This window comes from Lingula anatina, chromosome 1, assembly GCF_051362555.1.
Source record: "Lingula anatina isolate TDL-2025a chromosome 1, LinAna3.0, whole genome shotgun sequence".
In the NCBI taxonomy this organism is placed as follows: domain Eukaryota; kingdom Metazoa; phylum Brachiopoda; class Lingulata; order Lingulida; family Lingulidae; genus Lingula; species Lingula anatina.
In genome coordinates this window covers 20,431,872-20,437,871 of record NC_141767.1, presented here as the reverse complement: position 1 = coordinate 20,437,871, position 6,000 = coordinate 20,431,872, and the positions used below count along the sequence as shown (strand labels likewise).

The 6,000-nt window shown below is 37.3% G+C and overlaps 1 long non-coding RNA gene across 1 annotated transcript; it reads left to right on the top strand.

The window, feature by feature from the left end:
* The first annotated feature begins 2,835 nt into the window (after positions 1–2,835).
* LOC106151052 (uncharacterized) lies at positions 2,836–5,433 on the top strand. Its single transcript, XR_001237196.2, has 3 exons — positions 2,836–3,223; positions 3,570–3,692; positions 4,417–5,433. It is a non-coding gene; the product is annotated as an uncharacterized LOC106151052 (long non-coding RNA).
* Positions 5,434–6,000: the final 567 nt, after the last annotated feature.

Genomic DNA, 6,000 nt, shown 5'->3' with positions numbered 1-6,000 from the left:
GCCAACATTGATATGATAGGCCACGCGAGCGACATAAGATAGAATACTACGACAGAGTAAAACGCACTCATGTCACGTGGCCCTGTGGTCGAAAGAGCAGGTGCGAGCGAAATGGACAGATGGGCAGAGCACCGCACGCCGTGTGTTATGTAACCCACAAATTGGATCTCTCTTGATGTCTGCTGATAAATCGATCAAGAGAGAAATGACTTCTGTTTGAACTGTTTTAAGTCTTTTGTGTGCGATTCGAAATTAAAAAACCGCAGCGTCGGGTCACCTGCTAACGGGCCCGTTGATTCAAAAAGAGCGTGGTGTACCTGACGGGGTGACCGTTTGAAGCCGTCACATTAGGAGGGTCAAGAGTGGATTTGACACCATAATGATTTTAGTGAAAGGATCAGATTCAGATTAAGATAATAAAACACTAGTTGTAGAGTTTATACAGCTTACGCCGTAGCTTCCTCGCAGATTTGAAATGAAAGGTCAAATAAACGTTCATCAAGACTTCTCTAAAAACAAAGCATTTTTGAAAATGTGAAATCAAGTCAGTTGCACGCAAGAACCTCTAGATTGATAGGATTTTATTTAGCCAAATATTTATACCTCCCACTGAAACAAAATAAACTGAGAATTTGCAGTTCAGTATCTTTTAATTTTAAAAACATTCCTAAATCGAGGCCGCTTTCAAATGAAGTGTCACAAAGATTGAAAATGTGGTCTACCGCTTCCGTTTTACGCATGTATGATTTTCCGGCTCACACAAAAGGGGCGCAGATCTTCTCGGCGCCGAGGCTTTAATGTGCGGTAAACCTGGCGGCACTGTCACGGTACTGTTGTCACGTTTGCAGTACACCGCCTGCAGGGACCATTGTTTGACGTAAAATGTTATAACACACACGAACACAAAAAGAAGATTTTACAAAAGAGAGAGAAAGAGAGAGAGAAAAGGAAAAAAGGAAAATAAGATAAATGTATTCACTTTGAAGAAGAATTTTGTTCAGGCCTCTGTCTTTCGTAGTTTTTAAAATGCATATTTCCATATTGATGCAGAAAAGTTACTTTATGCAAAATATTGGAATTTCAGATAACAAAAAGCGACTGGGTTTGCCTTTGTAAGACAGACACAAAAAAGCTCGCGGTATCACAAGAAATCAATGTGTTTATTGAACTCGTAGAAAACATGTAGTTTCTACGCTTGATAATGAAATTGCACACATAGACAATTGCACAGGAAAATATAATCTTAATAGATTATTTTCATAATAAATCAGATTAATCATCGTTATAAGTTAACTGAATCAGAAAAAATTGAATTTTAATAAATGAATCAGTCATTGGACGTCAGCTTTACGTTTAGATAAATTTAGCTCCTTTATTTGGCATTGGAATACTCATATAACTGATGCTCAGTTGGATGGTTGGATCGTAAAACTGATGTGTCGACATCATATCAAGTGTATCTTTGAGAAATAATAAAAAGGCAGGAGTTTGCGCCTCTATCAATCGAGGTCTTGCATTCACCTGCTTCAGAACGAATTTTGCCACCCAGTACGTTGTCACGGGTTATGGCACTGCTACAATCGGAATTTTAAGTGCATGCCTTGGAAATAACAAACCATTGTGGCACAAGTAAACACCAACATATATGAGTTACCGGTGGTTAAATATAAATTTAGAATTAAATATAAAAAAATGTAAAGAAGGGCATATGTACGATTTCTCTTTCTTTTTCTCTCTCCCTTCTCTGCTAAATCAGAGTCAATTTTTCTAACAACCGCTAGATAATTGCGATATTCATTTTCTGTTTACCTGAATGGATGGTTATCTATGTTTTTTTTCTTGTATTGCTATTCTCTATCCCTCTCTCTTTCCATGATGTTTTAAGATAGTAGTAAAATGTGAAAAATCAGCGCAGTTCTCTTGCATTCAGCTCTTGATGCCTAAATAATACAGTGAACGTTCTGCATTTGATGAAAATAGTCAATGTTAAATGTTAATATTGCTCTCTCTCTCTCTCTCTCTCTCTCTCTCTCTCTCTCTCCATTTTGTATAAATGTTGTGAAATATGTTGGGCAATCACCCCAGCTCTGCACAAGCAGATTTTAATTCAACCGCCAATAGATCCAATGGCGATACTACGTTTATTTGGTATGGAGTTATTAAAAAATAAATTATAAATGGTATTAGTAAAAAAACAATAATAAAACGTTAAATTTTTCTTCAGTGGGAAAGAAATACACTTAATGTATGTAGACCGTGTTACTTAGATATTATTGATAATTCCCCTTCCCTACCGTCATTTCGTACACTGGTTTATTCGATTTCAAATTAACGGCGGCGAAAGGTCAAGTGATTGCAGTAGAGAAGACTAAACCGAAACTTGATTCAGCGGTGCTTCGGATAGGCCTGTGCACTGGTTAAGAAGGCTCAACTTTGCAAAAAGTTATTAACAAACGCTGATAATAACGAACATTTATCATACACGTTGGATGGCATTATTGCATATTGGTAGTATGATTCAAGAGACACGTGTATACAACATGTGCAAAATGGTGTATCCCTGCACGGAGTGCACGTCAGATTTGAAAATGTTTCTGTACAGTAGTACCCCCCAGTCTTCCGCATCTAGTTGATAACAGAGAAATGAAATAAGAATATCAAATGCTATATATAGTTCATCTATTGCATGGTCAAGGCAAAATATTTACATGCTGGCTGTTTATATATATATATATATATAGCGCAGAATGCTACATAGTGTCACTTTGCTCAGAAAGACATACACTGTATATCTTATCCATATCAACCCTACACCAGTTCATTAGTATTCGGAGGAGAGGGATTATAATTGCATATCCTAATAACCGTTTGATTGATCGGTATCGAATGACTGGCTTATTGATGAAATACCGTACGTGTCGTCTCATTACCTAACACTATTAGTATTCTGAATACTACAAAAACCACTGAACCTTATATATTGGCACCTTTGATAAAAACAGTGCGCCAAAAATCAATTTCTATACAAAACCTGGTCAATATATGACCTTATTTGTGACTCGATTGTGAGACCACAGGGTGGCTTCAATTCTGTTTTTAATCATCTTTTTTGGCACCTTAAGTCCAGTTTATCCAATGCCATGGAAGAATAAGAACGCTTTTATACTGAGTACACCCCTTTAATGAAGAGGGACTAAGGGTTGCAGGGGTGCCGTTTTACAGGGTGAGTCTTGAAACGAGCAATCTGCTTTACTGTTTCTGAGGCGACAATCTCGAGGCTGTAATCTACAGACGGTGACCAATTGACTTCTGTAATTCTATTAAACCTTATAGCAGAGTCAAGAGATTAAATCCGGTCATTTAAGAATTAACGCCGGAATGAATGTTTGCCAGGAAGAAAAAAGAGAACGTCATGCGTTTTGAGCACACAAATCAAATGGGGATTTATCTCGTGAAGCGTGAAAGGTGCCGAAGATAACGTTGTTATAAGAACTACTAATGCCAAGCCAATTGCTTGGTATAACTTGCATAACCTTCAAATAAATAATCAATGTTTTATGTTGCAACAGGTCTCACCAAAGACGTGATAAAACTTGAATCAAACCTAGTCGCAGTCTTCCATGCTATAGCAACAATTAATCCGCACCGAATTCAAAATTACCGAGGGTCTCAAATCGAGAAAGACACGTTTCGTAAGTATTAGACTTTTTAGGTGACATTGTATTTAATTAAGAATATCACCATTTGAAATGAACCAGTGATTCAGGGACTTAATCTTCCCTTCAAGATATAGCGTTCGTGTCAACAGAGAGTGGTGATGTGGCTTGATTGGGAATTTTGCGTTGCCGTGAACGTTTGCTCCCGCTGTAGGTTAATATAAAAGATGATTAAATGGTACATTAAAAATCCCATACTTATGATATTATTTAGGTGATAAATGCAGTTGACATTATAAGTGCACTTAATATTAAAGATAATGATGGGGTTTAATTTTGACAAGTGTTGCATGCACTTCCGAAGGTAAAGCGTTTGAAAAGTAAGCTACTTCATGGGACCTCGAGTGTTTCAGCTTTATTTTAGTTTTATTTAATCAGAAAATCAAATTGGCATAATAATGTATAGCTTATATCCACCTCTTGATGATTTTCATTGGTTACAAAGAACTTAGTGATACGGATGTGACTGCATATTCTTTTAGAAAGTAGGCCTAAGTCGACGCTCGTGATTAGAAAATTAGAAGTTATTGCTTTTCAGCGCGCGCACGATAACCTATTTTGAAAAATGAAGGTACTTACGTGGTTTGAACTTTTTGAACCAGGAGATATAAAAGTGATGAAAACAGATCTAAAGGCTTTAGATAATTAGTGTTATTCTAAAGCAGGTGACTTTGTATACCCCCTTTTTACTTCTTTGCAGCCATGAAACCATGCACAGGAAAAAGATAGATCAAATGACTGGTGCGTCTCTTCGTAATGTCCGTCATCAGCAGCGATTGGTATCTCAGTGGGACTCCCTTGACCAACAGCGGGATAAAGAACTCAAGAACTTCACCAAAAAACGCCTGGAATGTACCTACGACTTAACTTATTATCGAAACAATAAGCAAGGACTAGAACACCTGTCACCAGATCTAAAGGGAGAAGGGTTGAAAAAACTGACTGATGACTCCCGTTCAAAATGGCAAGCCGATAAGAAAAATAGACTCGATAAATACTCGTTAAAACAACCAGACCCTGTTGACCGAATGCCAATTCCACAAATATCAAATCCAACAGAAATTCAAGCCGGCTTTGACAAATTTGTGAAAGAATCTAAAGAAATGCCAACAAACGAGTACGATGCAAACGATTCATATGGCAAATTTGAAACAAAAGGAGCAGACGATGATGAAAACGATGACTGTTATCTTCTTCCCCCCGTTATGGCTTTTCCAAGACGTTGGAGCACCACTGTAGAAACAATCACAGAACTCCCTTCTCAAATGCCCCTTCAGATGTCTCGAATAAGGCGAAATTCTGCCATGGCAGCAACTTTGCAGACAAAGGATAAGTTTTCGCGCCCGTGTGATATTTTGCACATGCGCAAGCATCTTCCACCAGTGAATCTTCCAGGACAAAAACGAGATTGAAACGCATTAAACAGACCTTTTAAAGCCTTTCCTTATCAGTGGAGGCGGTATATATATCAATCAAAGAAACTGGCCTCTTTTAGTAGTAAATTAAAGAAAGTTAATTTAATCAACGTTTTCAGACAACTTTAATAATAATTTGCAGTTCTATTTTGAGAACATGGGAACGTTAACAATAACTATAACCCACACTTATTTATTGTAGTTTATCGGAATGAGAAAGCAGTGATCTTATAGGCTACCGATGCAAATTTATGTATTTTCTCTGCGAATCAATCATGTGGATTAAAAATACGATTCAGTTTTACTAGTATTGCGATATATTTTGATAATAATTCTCTGGAGTTGTTTGTTTCAGACTTGCAAAGCCAAGTAGAAATTCAAAACTTTAGATCATCAAAAATAACTTAACACTGTTATATTATTCATTTTAAAAACACATTGCATAAAATGCGTAGTTTTTGTTAAGCTCAAGGTGTCACCTGGCGAAAGAGCCACATTTTCCTATTTTGTCAATATATTTCTTAATTGAACCATCGCGAAGTCAATGTATAGGCGATCACGCACACACCCTCGGAGTTATATAGTTTCGAGACATGGAAGAGGACTTCCTTTAGACCGACAGTTATTTTTGAAAGAACTCTAGATAACAAGTTTAGATACAGTGTTCAGAAAGAAAGGAGAAAGTCGTTGAGGTTGCGTGCGTACAGGCAACGAGTTCGGGTGTCGTTTTGAATGCAATTTTGTGCAAAAATCCACACGTCTGTCTTTATATTTAAAGCCAAAGTGTGTTTAAGACCCCATTCCTATAGATTTTAGATAGATCTATCCCTGTGGGAAGTCTCACTAGATTACTGTCAGCTTAGCCGGCT